Here is a 16,572-nt window from a genome sequence, read left to right as displayed (position 1 = left end):
CTCAACCCACCCTCTCTGTCAGAGAGGTGGCATATGTCCCGTGTCCACCCAATTACCAGTCAGAGTGCCCCATCTCCCAGCCACAGAGACTGGGGCATGGACAGGTACATGGCCCAGACAGGACCAATCCAAACCTCCCAGGAACCTCATGGAACTGAACCCCCAAACTTCCCACTTAGTAAGCCCCACTTCTCCCCTGGAGAGGAACCTCCATGATTCCCTGGAAGAGAATTAAGGCATCTGTGAAACAGGACACAGATACACATGTAGCCAGATGCTGAGCTGCCTTTTACAGCCTCCTCTTCACTGTTTTAAGAGCACCACTCTGCCACTTCCTGCTGTGATCTGGGACGAGTGCCTAAGCCACTCTGTGCACCCCCTTCTTCTCTGCAGAGTGAGGCTAGCACTAGTGCCTTCCCCGTAGGCTGCTGTGAGGGGTAAATGAGACGATGCCTGCAGAGGGTTCAGCACAGAGCAGGGTGTGCAGGAAGCATCAATAGCTGTCAGCTGCTGCGATCTTTTTATCTTACCCAGGCCTGCCTGCATCTTGTCACTTGTCACCCAAGTTATAATCAGCACCTAAAAGCTTCTGTTCTCTCAGCATGTATCTGTCGCTTTACTGTTGGACCAGCTGGGGGAAGGGCTACAATCATTGAGTCCCCAAAGGCTCGCTTCCCTAGCTCCTCTCCATTCCAAAGGGGATGGATAAAAACTTAAAATGATCCCAGCTGCCATCCTTTGAGGAGTGCCTTCTTGGCTTCCTTTCTCCAAAGCATTCTCAGCAAATGGCACCTCTCAGAGGGCCCCGAGCTGAGGCACCAACCACGGCGTTCAGTGATCATTCACAAAAGTCCTCCCGGAACTGGGACTGTTCCCTGCTGAGTCTAATTCATCGGAGATGTTGTTTACATTTTCACCTTCCTCGGACTATGTGTTCTGGAGCCCTGAAAATAAAGCCTTTTTGGCATTCCATCAGTAAGGATTTCTCAATAGCCATGAACAGAAGCCAATTCTGGAAAACGTAAGAGAAAAAAAAAATGTACTGAGAGAACGTGAGCCTAGCAGCACTATTCACAACAGCCAAAAGGTGGAAACAACCCAAATGGCCATCAGCTGATGAATGGTTACGTAAAATATGGTCTATCCATACAAGGGAATATTCTCCAGCCTTAGAAAGGAATGAGGCATTAACACAGGCTACAATGCAAGTGACCCTCAAACACCATTTGTTAACTAAAAGAAGCCAGGCGCAAAAATTCATGTATTGTATGATTCCATTTACATGTAATATCCAGAATAGGTACATCCAGAGACAGAAAGCAGTTTTGTGGTTGCCAGGGTCTGGGGAGAGACAGGAAGAGGAAGCGATTGTTTCACGGGTAGGGGGTTTCCTTTCCGGGCGATGATAATGTTTTGGAACGGGATAGAAGGGCTGGTTGCGCAGCATTGTCAATATGCTAAATGCCACTGAATTGTACGCTTTACAATGGTTAGTGTAATATGAATTTTACCATAATTTTTCACAAAAAGAAAGATCAAAGGGTTAAGATTTTTTTTAAAAAATAAAAGGAATATGGGCTGGCCCAAAAGATAAAAGGAAAGCTAAAAAGCCCGGTTTGGGAAAGGGCAGGAACCAGGGCAACCCCGTGGGTCTGGGTAGCGTGGGTGGAAAGTCGGCTAGGCGTCACCCTGCCCCAGGCAGCACCCGCCATTTTTAATCCTTGAGTCAAAGACCCACACAAACCTCAGTCCCAGGCCCAGCTCCTGACAGAAGAGGGCAGGAAGCCTGGACCAACGGTCTCTCCAAGCTGCACAAGAGAAGAGAGATGGGAAAATTCATATTTTGTTGTCAAAAGAAGGGAGACGGCGGCTGGGAAGACAAAAATATACGAATTTGTGGGGAAGGAAGCTGGAGATGTGAACTGGGGCAGGGACAGAGGTCATCCGCCCTCCTTTCCCCTGTCATTGCTCGGAGGAACCCATTTCTGAAAAAGATATCATTCGATAGCTGCCCTGTTGCCCTCGTGCAGCTGTGAGTGACTCAACGCACCCTCTCCATCGGAAAGGTGGCATATGGCCCCTGTCCATCCAATCACCAATCAGAGTGCCCCACCTCGAAGCCACAGAAACTGGGTCATGGATGGGCACATAGCCCAGGCGGGACCAATCCAATCCTCGCAGGAACTTCATGGGAAGACCCCTCTTTCTGCAGGAGGCCCCCACCTACCATCTGCAGTGCAGTGGAGCGGGAGAGTGGTGTCAGATCCATCTGAGCCAAGTGGACTAAGAGTGAGGAAGGGGAGGTTCCCCACACACACACCAAAACAAAAAAACAAAAAAACAAAAAACAAGGTGCTGCTTCCAGAAGAAGGAATGTGAGCTAGGTTGGTCAAAACAACAGATGGTCATCACAGACATTGCCATCAGGAGGTTCACAGGACTGTGCTGACCTGCTGCCAATATCAGATCATGGGTCCCCTGGTGGTCCCAAATTACCCAGACCACTTAACCCTCAATTCCCAGCTTCTGGAAGCGGGGAGTCCAGGTCAGCAGGTGATTCAAAGATCCCCAGTTGAAGCATAGAGTATTTGAATTAGCCCCCCAGGTTGGATGCAGCACTCGGATTATTTAAATTTTATTTGCAACTCACGGCTGTCTTGCTGACACTGTAATTATTTTGTCAGGATGCTTCTTTAGTGCCAGGCTTTGCTTTCCCCCAGCAGCCTCCCTAGGGCTTGGTTCTGAACAGAAGGTTGGATGTAGATTAGCCAGAAGCAGCAGGACTGCAACGGTGCAGCAGCCGAAGCTGCTGTGTGGTGAATGCAAGATGAGGCTTGAGGGTCTCTCTCGGCTGGGCCACCTCCGTCACCTGCTCATCTCCAGCAAATCTTGTTGGAAATGACTTGCTACTGCCCAAGTATTGACAGTCAGCCCCACCACCTCTCAAGCCAAGCCAGCACCTGGTCCTGTCTATTCTTCTTCCTAAACCTTTCTCAAACTCCATCTTTTTCTCACCCATTCTTTTCTCTGCTACCATTCCTTTGCCTCCTCTGAGCATCCATCTCAACATTCTCTGTTCCTCCACCCTTGACCATCCAGAAGCCATCATTATCCCTTCAAGGATCATCTGACCTTATTATCCACTCCTTTCACCCATTATTATCCTTCGACAGCTCCCTATTGCCCTCAGAAAAAAACTCCAGCCTCCCAGCCTCCTTGGCATGGTTTAGAGGAACCTTCATGATTCAGCCACTACCTAACTCTTCTACCTTTCTGTTACTTTCTCACAATGAACTTCTTTGGGTTCTTTAAAAGTGATGTATGTTCTTTTACCTCTATGGAGCCTTTGCATATGCTATTCCCTCTGCCTGGAGTGCTGTTCCTTCACTTCCTTTACCTGCTTAACTCTTCTTTTTTTCCTATTTCTTTTTCAGCTACTGCAGATCAATACCTGCTCAACTCTTAGTCATCCTTCAGTTCCCATCAGAGAAACCACTGCCTGCAGAAACGTCAGGTGCCCTTTCCACAGGCTCCCATAGCGCCCTGCTCTTTCCCAGTCAAGAGTAAATTATAATTCTTGATTTGCTGCAGAACACACACACACACATGGGGTAAGCACCTTATGGGAAGGGACCTTGACCAACTTGTTCACTGCTTCCTCAGCACAGTGCTTGGCACATCAGAGCCATCCGCTAAATGTTTGCTAAATGAAATTACTTTTCCAAATATTTATTATTTCTAGTTTGCACTTTTAAACTTTTTGTTGATGCATAATGCACATATAGAAAAGTGTGGAAGTGCTAAGTGTACAGCTTACTGAATGATCACAAAGCAAGCTTACCTGTGCAACCCCAACCCGGGTCAAAACTAGAACATCAAAGGATCCCAAAAGACTTGCTGGGCCTGCTAGCAATCATTCTTTCCTGCCCCCTCTTCCAAAGGTAATCACATTATTGACTTCTAAGACAACAATTGTTTTCCCAGTTTTAAAACTTTATATTAATAACTTCAAATTTATATGTTTACATATTAACATTATATGAACGCAATAGGACTCTTTCACGTCTGGCTTTGTTCGCTTAACATTGTTTCTGAGATTTATTTATATTGTTGCAGTAGTTGTAAGTTGTTCTTTTTTTGACTGTACAATATTTCACTGTGGGAATGTACTATGATTTTTAATCCATTATACTATTGCTGGCCATTTGGATACATTCTGGTTTGAGGATATTTATGTCTTTGGTGTGCAGATATACACAATTCTGTTGACTACGTACTAGGAAAGGAAACAATGGGCCAGAAATCATGTGTATGTTTATCTTTAGCAGATACTTTAGCCAGTTTTCAAAAGTGGTTGTTTAGACTCCCAACGGCAGTGGGTGAGAGTTCCAGCTGTTTTACGTCGTTAGTATTGTTGGTCCTTTTAATTTCAGCCATTCTGGTGGATCTGTAGTAGCATCTCATTGCAAATTTCATTTGCATTTCCCTGACAAACATTGAGGCTGAGCACTAGTTCATTGAATATCTTCTTTTGTGAAGTTTATTTATATTTTTTTCCTATTCCTTTTCTTATTGCTTTGTAAAAATTCATGACATATTGTGAATATGACCCTTTTTTCAGTAATTTGTATTGCAAACACCTCACTCATTCTGATTGTCATTTTCTTAATGTGACTTGATGAATAAAAGTTCTTAATTTTAATGTAATCCAATGTATAGGTCTTTCATTTATGGTAAGTGCTATTCGTGCCTTACTTAAGAAATCTTTTCTTGCCCCAAAGTCGTAAAGATATTCTCCTATCCTTCAGTGGCTTTATTGTTTTACCTTTCATATTTAGATTTAAAATCCAGCTGGGGCTGGGCGCAGTGGTTCATGCGTGTAATCCCAGCACTTTGGGAGGCCAAAGCGGGCGGATCACAAGGTCCAGAGATCGAGACCACCTGGACAACATGGTAAAACCCTGTCTCTACTAAAAATACAAAAGTTAGCTGGGCGTGGTGGCAGGCACTGGTAGTCCCAGCTACTCGGGAGGCTGAGGCAGGAGAATCGCTAGAACCCGGGAGGCGGAGGTTGCAGTGAGCTGAGATCATGCCACTGCACTACAGCCTGGCAACAGAGTAAGACTGTCTCAAAAAAAAAGAAAAAGAAAAAAAATCCACCTGGAACTGATTATTCTCACGTAGGAGTCAAGTTTCACCACTTTTCCTTATGGATAGCTGATTGACCCAGCTATATCTGTTGAAAGGACCACTCTTTCCCCATTACTCAGAAAGGCCACCTTTGTCATAAATCATGTTACTTTATATTTGTGGGTCTGTTTCTAGAAACTGCTATTCTTTTTTGCTGGTCTGCTTGTGTATCCTTGCACAAATATTACACTCTCCTCGTTATTGTCATCTGTTACTAAGTCTTTCCTCCAACTTTGTCCTTTCTGTGGTTGTCTTGGTTGTCCCTGGAATTTTACATTTTTGTATAAATTTAAGAATCAGTTTATCAATTTCCAAACACAAAAAAGAAACCTGTTGAGATTGTGAGGATTGCACCGTACCTGTAGATTTCGTGAGAACTGATAGCTTTACAATATCGAACCTTCCAGTTCATGAATATAGTATCTCTCTGCATTTATTTATGTCTTTTAACATTTCTCTCCCTAATATTTTAGAGTTTTCTGCAGAGACTCTTACATGTCTTTCAGTGGATTCATTCCTAGCTATTTGATTTTTGATACTATTGTAAATAGCATTGCTTTTAAAACCTCATTCTATAATTGTTTCCCTTTGTTATATAGAAATGAGATCAACTTTTTTAATGTTAAACTTGTATCTAGGGACTTTGATAAAATTAATTTATTATTCCAATAATTTATTGGCAGATTCTTCCAGATGTTCTAATTACTCAAATATGTCATCTGTTGATCATTTTATTTCTTCCTTTCTAACCTTTATACATTTTTTGTCTGTTTTATTGCACTGACTAGGACCTTCAGTACAACGTTTTGTACCAGTCATATTTAGCAGGCATCCATTCTTTCAACATTTTACCAAGGTTTTTACAAATACACCCTTTTAGACTAAGAAAGTTCCCCTCTACTCCTGGTTTGCTAAGAAAGTTCCCCTTCTACTCCTAGTTTGCTAAGAATTTTTATACTAACGAATGTTGGAATTTATCAAAAGCTTTTTCTGTTTATATTGAGATAATCAAATAATTTTATGCCTTTATTATATTAATATGGGAAATTGCATTGATGAATTTTAAATGTTAAACTATCTTTGCATTTCTAAAATATATCCAACTGGTCATGACGTATTACTTTTTCTTAATTTCTTGCACAAATTAACATATTACTCTTAATATATACCAGATTTTAAAGTGTGCTAATATGTTTAGAGTATTTGCGCCTATACTTAAAAGAGGGATTGGTCTAAAATTTTCCTTTCTTACAATGTTCCTGTCAGATGTTGTTATCGGGGTTATAATAGCTTCCTAAAATGAGTGAGAAAGGAGTCCTTATTATCCACTGGAAGGATTTGTCTATTTGTATTATTTCTTCCACAGATGTTTAAAAATTTTTTGCCAGAGAAACCATCTAGACCTGCTTGAAGTTTTCTTTGTTAAATGGTTTTAAATTAGATTCAATTTTCTTAATAGATAAAGGACTCTATATTTTTATTTTTTTCTTGTATCAGATTTATGATGTGTTTTTTAAAGGAATTTGTTCATTTTATCTAAATTTACTGTCATAAAGTTGTTCATAATATCCTCTTATTATATTTTTTCATGTTCATTTGACCTATAGTGATGCCCTTTTTAAATTCTTGATCCTGATCATTTTAGGCCTTCTCTGTTTTTCCTGATCAATTGCTAAGGATCAAAAATGAGTAAAAATGTTATTCGTCTTTTCAACAAGCTTTGGGCTTTGTGAGCCTTTCCTTCGTATATTTGTTTTCAATTTCATTATTTGTTACTCCTAACATTATTATTTCCTTCTTTTTATTTTGTGTTTAATTTGCTGCACTTTCTCAAATTTATGAAAACAGATGCTTAGATCTGATTTCTACTTTTTATTATTTTCTTAATATATGTATTTAAAGCTGTATATTTCCTTCTAAGCACAGCTTTAGTTACCTCTAATAAGACTTTTTTTTTTTTTTTTTTGAGATGGACTTTTGCTCTTGTTGCCCAGGCTGTAATGCAATGGCACAATCTTGGCTCACCACAACTTCTGCCTCCCAGGTTCAAGCAATTCTCCTGCCTCAGCCTCCTGAGTAGCTGGGATTACAGGCATGCGCCACCCTGCCCAGCTAATTTGGTATTTTTTTTAGTTACGGGGAGGGGTTCTCCATGTTGATCAGGCTGGTCTTGAACTCCTGACCTCAGGTGATCTGCCCATCTCGGCCTCCCAGAGTGCTGGGATTACAGACATGAGCCACCGCACCCGGCCTTTTTCCCATTTTTTATGAAGGTATAATCTACATAAAATAATTCCACTTTTTAGTGTTCAGCTCCAAGTTTTGACAGATGTATACAGTTGTGTAACTACCACCATGGTGAAGACAGAGAAGAGCTCTGTCACTTCCCAAAAATAACCTTATGCCCCTATATACAGGACAATAATTTTCTCTTCAGCTGCATCTAAGCGGCTATCAAACCTATCCACTGAGTTCTCATTTTGGTGCACTTGTTTCTGTTATAGAAATTTAATTATTCATATAATCACCATTATATGTGATCATATATGTTGTTTCATTTGTCTGTCTACTTTTTAGTAGCTTAAAGCAGAAGGGTAAATCCAGCCCCTGTACTTCATCTTGATCAGAGTAAAAATTCCGACAAGTTTTTATAGGTAATCTTTTCATTATCATTTGGTTGAAAATATTTTCTAGTTTCCACTGTAATTTCTTCTTTGACTCATCAGTTATTTAAAAATGGATGGTTTATTTTCCAAACACATGGGAAATTTTCTAGTTATCTTTGGATTAATTTCTCGCTTAAATCTACTATAGCCAGATAACATATTCTGTGTGATTTCAGTTCTTTGAAATTTGTTGAGACTTGCCTTATGGCCTAACATATGGTCTGCTTTGTTAAATGTTCCATAAGCTCTTGAAAATAATGTATATTCTGTAGTTGTTGGGTGCAATGTTGTAGGTATGTCAATTAGGCCAACTTATTAATCATGTTGATCAAATATTGTAAACCTATACCTTTTTATTTCATCGGATCATATTAAAATCCCTTAATGTGATTGTGGGCTTATCTATTTTCTTTTAGTTTTGTTGACTTTGAGATTACATTATTTGATATAAATGAATTTTAAATTTCCAAATCTTCCTTATGAATTACACTTTTTATCATTATGAAATATCTCTTTTACCAGGCACTGTGGCTCATGCCTGTAATCCCAGGCCTTTGGGAGGCCTAGGTGGGCAGATCACCTGAGGTTGGGAGTTCGAGACCAGCCTGGCCAACATGGAGAAACCCCGTCTCTACTAAAAATACAAAAAATTAGCTGGGTGTGGTGGCACATACCTGTAATCCAGCTACTCAGGAGGCTGAGGCAGGAGAATCCCTTGAACCTGGGAGGCAGAGGTTGCGGCGAGCTGAGATCATGCCATTGCACTCTAGGCTGGGCAACAAGAACAAAATTCCATCTCAAAAAAAAAATTAAAAAAGAAATATCCCTCTTTACCTCTAGTAATATTTTGCCTGAAATTATACTTTGTCTGATATTAGCAAAGCTATTTCAGCTTTCTTTTCATCTATCTTTTTCTATCCATTTATTTTCAATCTATCCTCCTGTTTATGATAGTCCCTTGTAAGCAGCACATTGTTGACTTTGTTTTTCTAAACAGTCTAATAATCTTCATCTCTTAATTAAAATATGTAATTCATTTGATTTTAAATATATTATCATCTTGTTACCTTTCTTTTGCATCATCTAGTATAGGCTCCCTTTTTCCCATCTTCATTATTTTCTTTTTGAAAATATTCAATATGTATTATTACATAACACTCTCAATTATCTTATTATTTATACATTCTTTTACTGTCTTATGGATTTACCTAGAGATTGCAACATACATCCCTGATGTACCAGAAAAAATAAATCTAGCCTGGGCAACATGTGAGATCCTGTCTCTACGAAAAAATTTTAAAATTTGCTGGATGTGGTGGCATGCATCTGTGGTCCCAGCTACTTAGGAGGCTGAGTTGGAAGAAGCACTGCTTGAGCCCAAGAGGCCGAGGCTGCAGCGAGCCATATTTGTGCCACTGCACTCCAGCCTGGTCAACAGAGCAAGACCCTATCTCAAAAAATAGTATACACACACACACACACACACACACACACATATACACACACACACCCCTACACACATTTATTTCATTCTGAATCCCTAAGTTTCCATCTACACACACACATATTTATATATATACACACACACGCACATATGCATATATATGTGCGTGTGTGTGTGCTTTTACCATTTGTCAGAAAACAAAAGGTCCTTGGAACACTTTAACTCCACTTACTACCTCCTAATTTAAATGTTTTTTTGTCATGTGTTTCAATTCTATGTATAGTTGACCCTTGAACAACGTGGGTTTGAACTGCATAGGTCTACTTACACATAGATTTCCTTTCACTGCTGCCACCACTGAGACAGCCAAGACCAACCCCTCCTCTTCCTCTTGCTCCTCAGCCTACTCAGTATGAAGACGGCAAGGATGAAGACCTTTATGATGATCCACACACCACTTAACAAATAGTAAATATATTTTCTCTTCCTTATGATTTTTTTTTAATTTTATTATTATTATACTTTAAGTTTTAGGGTACATGTGCACAATGTGCAGGTTCCCTAGCTTACTTTATTATAAGAATATGGCATACAATCCATGTAACTTACAAAATATGTGTTAACTAACTATTTGTGTTTTCAGTAAGGCTTCTGATCAGCAATAGGCTATTAGTAGTTAAGTTTTTGAGGAGTCAAAAGTTATACATGGATTTTTGGCCAGGTGCAGTAGCTCATACCTGTAATCCTAGCAGTTTTGGAGGCTGAGGTGGGCTGATCACTTGAGCCCATGAGTTTGAGACCAGCCTGGGCAACATAGCAAAACCTATCTCTTAAATTTAAAAAATTTTAATTAAAAATAAATCAATAAAAAGTTATACATGGATTTTTAACTGTGCAGCAGCAGGTCACCACCACTAACCCCAGTGTTGTTTAAGAGTCAACTGTATATTATCTTAATGTAATATTTATAAACATGTTACCACAATAAACCTATTATCATTACAAACCCTATCATATAAAAAGATAAACATATTAATTTATGCAATCAGTGTTCATTTAGATCTATCCATTTATTATTTATCCTCTACATTGTTCTTTATTTCATCCTGAATTCCTAAATTGCCATGAAGGATCACTTTTCTTCTACCTGGAGAATACTACTTATTATTTTCTTTAGCATTAATCTTCTGGTGAGAAATTCTCTTGGCTTTTGTCAAAGAATGTCTCCATTTTTCCTTAATTTTTAAAAGTAGTATTCTGGATAGAGAATCTAGGTTGATAGTTTTTTTTTCCTGCACTTTGAAGCTATCATTTTATTGCCTTTTGGCTTCCATTATTTTTAGCTGTTATCTTTGTTTCTTTGAAAGTAACTTATCTTCTTTCTGGATGCTTTATAAGGTTTTCTCTTTGTCTTTAGCTTTAAGCAGTTTGACTATGATATGACTAGGGATGATTTTCTTTGTATTTACTGCATAAGGTTCTTATAGCTTCTTTAATATATGGATGAATATCTTTTACCATTTTTGAATAATTCTCATCAAATATCTTTAATCGTATTTCTTCCATATTCTCTCTCTCCTCTGTGATTCCAGTTCCATGTTTTAGACTGTTGCATCTTATTATGTGTCTCATGTTCTTTCATTTTCCACCTTTTATCTTTCTTTGCTTCATTTACATATGTTCTTCTGATTTATTTTTCAGATTACTAATTTTCTTTTCAGCTGCATCTAATCTACTATCAAAAACACATCCACTGAGCTCTCATTTTCATGCGTTTCTCAGTAGAAATTTTATTTGATTCTCTCCTACAGTTTGTTATTCTCTGCCAAAATTCCTCATCCTGTCACCTAGTGCTTTGAGTGTTTTAATAATTATTATTTTAAAGTCCCTGTCAAATAATGCCAATATCTGAATTCCCTGTAGTTCTATTTCTGTTGACTGTATTTTTTCTTGGTTTTTGTTCTAATCTTGTCTTTTTGTCTTCCCAGCATTTTTGTAATTGTGTGCTAGACCTTGTAGATTAAAAGTGTAGAATATTTTAACCCCCTATATTGTATTAGTCTTAGCCTGGATTCCTCCAGAAAGGAGAACCTGAGACCTTGATTTGTGTGCAGGTTAATTTTGTTAGTAATCCAAGCACACAGGAGTGGGATTCTGAGAAGAATGTGACAGGGAAAGAGAGAAAGCCAATTCATGAGTACGCTCTTGAATCGGTCATTACTGGGGGTAACTGGGGGTTGATCCAAGCTAAGACCTCGTAAACAACAACAACAAAAATCTAATTGCGTCTCAAAATGTCGTGCCTAAAGAATGGAAGAAAGAAGCATTTATTCCCCAGCTCACATTCCCCATTGGTCAAGGGTTGCTTATGGGTGGTTAATTCCATTTCACTTCCAGGATGCATGTGCGTGATGGAAAGGTAGATTCCCATGGACAGAGGCGTCAGAGTAGCCCTGACATGGGAAGTTAGAGATAGCAAAGGCTGAGGCAGGTGATGTTGAGTTACACCTGCACAAAGTTAGTTGCGGCAACAGTGGCTGGAATAAAATACAGAGCAGTAAAATATGAGGAGGGATGGAAAAAACTTCCAGTCTCTTTCCAAAGAGGATATATTTTGCTTCTAACAGGCAGTTAGGTTAGGAAAAGATGAACCTGATTCAATCATGGATTTTAATGGCTCAGAGCCGAGCTTCAGTCCTTCTGAAGGACGGTCTGTTTCTAGCTCTCCCTTACTGCTAAGGAGCAGCTCTCCGGGGTCCTAAATCAATCCTAGGGTGTTTACCAGGGCCCTCCTTCTGTGGCTGTCTCTGAATGCCCGTATTTTTTGCCCTAGCTCCATAAATCTACCTTCAAATCAATGAATGCCTTAGGGGGAAAAGTGGTTTGAAATATCAGACTCAGCGTTAACGGTTTCTTTTCTTTCTGGGATCTTGGCCCCTTTAATCCTGGTTGCCTTTGGTAGCTTTCCAAAGCCTTTGATCAGATTTTGTTTTTTACGCCCAGGTTTTCTAGTTGTTCTCAGCAGGAAGATTTGTCCAAAACAAGTTAGCTGCCATTGCCAAAAGCAAAACCTTCCCATTTGTTTATGAAAAGTTTTTGGAGGTAGACATGTACCTTCAAGTGTTAAAAACAGCCTTAAAAAACAATCGCCTCAAAGTCTGGGTTGGGCTTTGCATCCATGCTCTCCTCCTCTTTCTAGGACCCCTGCCCCCGGCCCTGCCATAGCTGTCACAATGTCTGGCAGTTGGCACACACTTAATATGTGTTAAGTGAATGCACACCCTGCAGAGTTGCTTGCTGTGTCCATGGAGGATGCTGTGGGGTTGGGAAGACCATCCTCTTCCTTCAAAGTCCGCATGGGGCTGACAAGAAGCTAAGGTGGGGATGAAAGGTCCCACAGACTTTAACACTCATAAGACTCCCTGGGAGAAGACTGATATGAGCTGATTTCTAGATCCCATCCTGGAGTTTTAATTTAACTCTAAGGCCAATGTCTACTGGGAAAATATGCACTAAGCAACAATGGCTCCAGCACTAATAATTGCCCAAGACCTGGAATTCCTAGTTCAAGAGTGGCCCAATTTGGGGACCCCTTATAGAGGATCTCCAGGCCAGAACAAGCTGGGCCTGAAGATACAATATCTACTGGAATGGTGTTTCCCAAAGCGTGTGACCCCAAGTGACTTTGGATGGTAGAGGGGCCACCGCTTGAAACAGCATTGAATCCCAGAGTAAGTAACTCTTTTTCTATCCTCATTCAGTCCATTCAATTAAATCAAGGAGAAAGGCTCAGGATGGTGCTAGGAGGTCCTTAACCCTTCTCCAACACATGTCCATCTTCCTTTTTAACAAAAGACGGGCAGTTCTCGGGTTAAGAGCCTTCTTAGGCCCAAGTATCAGCTAGCAGACAATAACATGATTCACTGTATTTCTCTTTACTTGTAAAGTCTATTTATAGAACATTATATTGGCTTTCCATTTACCTTAGTGACATAAGTTTAAGTAAACTTTTATGTCAACAAAAATATTAAGTTAATAGTAGCTTTAATTGTACATAGCTGGAGCAAAAACCATGAAGGTTGTGTGCAAAGAAGTGAAATTTGAGAAACAGTGTCCTGAAGCAGTTCTCCTTCACTGGGAACAGACAGATGATGATGAGAACAAAAGATGTGACCTCAGGGAACCTAGGAAGCCAGAAACCCAGACCAAGGGGCCTGGCCTGTTAGTTCCTACCACCCAACCAGGAAGGAATGAGGGTCAGTCGGGAGCAGACGGGTACCAGCCTCTCCGACCTCCGCCAGAGATAAGTTGCTTGGGGTCAGGACCAGCCATTTCCTAGTGATGCTGGTTTCCAACATAAACACTCCTTTAAGGAATCCAGCATTTTTTCTAGCACCTCTTGAGACTGAAAGAGATGCATGTGAGACTCTGAAGGAGAAGGTGAGGAGCCGGTGGGGGCAGTGAAAACTTTCACATGGGACTCAAGAGAAGTGGAAAGAAGTTTGTAAAAGGAGCCAGGTGAGTTTAAGCATTCACAAGACGTTTTCTATGGGCTCTGTTTCTCTCTCTCTCTCTCTCTCTCTCTCTCTCTCTGTGTGTGTGTGTGTGTGTGTGTGTGTGTGTGTGTGTTGTGAGACACAGTCTCACTCTGCTGCCAGGCTGGCATGCAGTGGTGCAATCTTGGCTCTACTGGAACCTCCACCTCCCCGGTTCAAGAGATTCTCCTGCCTCAACCTCCCACGTAGCTGGGACTACAGACGCCCACCCCCATATCCAGCTAATTTTTGTATTTTTAGTAGAGATGGGGTCTTGCTATGTTGTCCAGGCTGGTCTTGAATTCCTAACCTCAAGTGATCTGCCCACCTCGACCTCCCAAAGTGCTGGGATTACAGGCATGAGCCACCGCGCCTGGCCAGCATGGGCTCTTGAACCTTCCTAAAGGGATATCTAATACTCACCAACAGTGGGGCAAATAGTCCCACTTCCAAAACCTTCCTAGGTTGCCTGACATGAAGGCCACTGATTGGTTCATTACAAATTTGCTGCAAAAACGTAAGGCCTGCATAGGCCACTGCCATGAGAAGGCAGCCCATAGGTGACGGAAAGCCAATGGTCCTGCCTGTCACATTTGCCTGAGATGAATGGCTTTCATTTCCCCAAGCCACCAAGACATCATCACCCACAGCACCTCTGCCCGAGTTTAATTTCACATCATGCAGCTTTCACAAATGAGTGACTGCGGGCAGTGTTTATCGAGGAAATCTTTTTGTAGCCACCAAACCTGTGGAACCATTTTCTTCTTTAATTTCCGTCCCGTACTTCCTGCAGAAACAAATAAGATTGAATTAGGGAGCCACTCTGGGAAGGCAGGAAATAATGTATGTATCCAAACCAAGAAACATCCCATCCATTATGTAAGTGAGAGGGGCTGAGAAGAGTGAGGAAAAAGTTGTAAAATGGCAGCCCGAGGGCCCACACTGGTCGGCAAAAGTGTTTTGTTTGGATCACGCAGTGTTTTGTTGTTTTGCTTTTTAATGTTAAAAATATGTAAAAATTCAGAGATTTAACATAAAAATCCAGCTGTCAGGCTTCTCCTGGAAAAATCAGATCTGAACACACTGGGCCGACAATATGGCAACAACCAGATGGAACCAAATGACCGGGGCACAGGCTCCCCAGTTTGCCTCAATCCCTACCCCTGCTTTGCTCATGTGTGTTTCCCATGGAGTAACCAACTCATCTTGGGTTGGCCCGAGGTGGTTCTGGCCTTAACACTGAAAGTCTCATGTCCTGGGAGCCCTCTTGGTCCCAGATGAACTGAGACGGTCAGTTATCTTGGATACCAACCTGGCCCCGATAAACATAGTGGACAATATTCATACAGTATGCATCTCCTGCTAAGCACAGCTCTAAGCATTGTAAGTGGGTTAACTTATTTAATCCTTGCAGCAACTCTATGAGGCAGGTACTATGTCATCCCAGTTTTACAGGTGAGAAACTGAGGCACAGTCAGCTGAAGTATATGTAGCCTAGAGGACTCAGCTATAAGTTGGGACTTCAGTCTCTTTCCCTGGGTGGGGTCTAATCCAGGGAGTCAGGGCATCTTATTTTAGGTCCATGCAAGAGGAGGAAATTGACTGATCTGCTTCTAATCTGCTTATCACCATGGCCCTCTTGGTGGCAGAGGTGGTTCCTACCCACCCAACATGTGGTCCCTCCTCTTCTTGCTTAAGATTACAGGGCCTCAATTTTGTCCTGGGCCCATCGTGTACAGGGAAGGTGAGCCCCTCCCCAACCCAACCCAAAAGAATGACACTAGATGGTCCCCAGCATAGTCATTTTACTCCCCTTAGCTTGGTTTGATTGGTTTAAGATTTATGGCCCTGTTCTGAACAAGGAGACATTAAGGGAGATGTGGTGAGGTTTTTGTTCCTTGGAAGGTTTTCACTCCCTGATAAAAGTAGCAATAGGGAGGAGACCTTCTCCTATATTCTGTCTTGAATGAGGTTGTTTAAGGATGGGATGCTCGGAGCTGTGGCAGCCATTCTGTGACCAAGGCACAAACCTAAGGATGAAAAGTCAACAGATTCAGCAGGGTGGGCCCGAGGGACAGAAAGAGCCTTGGTACTTGGTGACACAGTGAAGCCACCAAGCCAACCCTGGAGTAACCCACCTCCAAACTCCTTTACTGATTGCTTAGGTCACTGTTAGTTCATTACATTGTAACTTGCAGCTAAACATATCCTAACTGATATGCCATGGGACCCTTGAGAACACCTTTGCTTTTCCCATAAAGTCTAGAGCAGCCCATGCCCTATTTTCCTTCTGTCTGAGCCCTCCCTTTATCCTGTAGGGACTTCCAAGGTTTAGGAGGCACCTCCCAAGCATGAGGCACACACAGGCCCAGTCTCACCATGTCGGCCACATGGAAGTGAACAAAACAGAGAAATATCAATTGGCTGAGGAGCCAGAAGCTCACCTTGTGGAAAAGAGCCGGGTCAAGAGAAGGGGCGTGTTTCTCCCAATGTATTCGGCAAGTAATGGAGTGAGCACTAGTGAGGGTGAGACCTGTCCCTGCAACGATTCCTTCCCATCTCCTCCAAGTGCTCTCCCCCATCATAGCCTCTGCAGGTCCTGGCTTTGACATTCACTCGCCGTGTGACTTTAATGGGGTCGTTTGCCTTTCCGTGTCTCAGTTTTCCCATCTTTAAAATGGAGATAATAATAATCTCATCCTTGTAGTGTTGTGTGGTAATTGAACAAAATGATAAC

General features: G+C 41.3%; 1 long non-coding RNA gene across 1 annotated transcript in view; it reads right to left on the bottom strand.

Moving 5' to 3' along the window:
• Window positions 1–1,305: 1,305 nt before the first annotated feature.
• The window catches only part of LOC117977194 (uncharacterized), a 97,248-nt gene continuing 81,981 nt past the window's right edge, over window positions 1,306–16,572 (bottom strand). The window contains exon 4 of the long non-coding RNA XR_004668193.3: window positions 1,306–14,622. This is a non-coding gene — a long non-coding RNA (uncharacterized LOC117977194). The remainder of the gene's footprint in view (window positions 14,623–16,572) is intronic.

The sequence above is a fragment of the Pan paniscus genome, chromosome 21, assembly GCF_029289425.2.
Source record: "Pan paniscus chromosome 21, NHGRI_mPanPan1-v2.0_pri, whole genome shotgun sequence".
Taxonomy (NCBI): Eukaryota; Metazoa; Chordata; class Mammalia; order Primates; family Hominidae; genus Pan; species Pan paniscus.
Note: the sequence above shows the minus strand (reverse complement) of the source record. Positions and strands in the feature narration are given on the sequence as shown.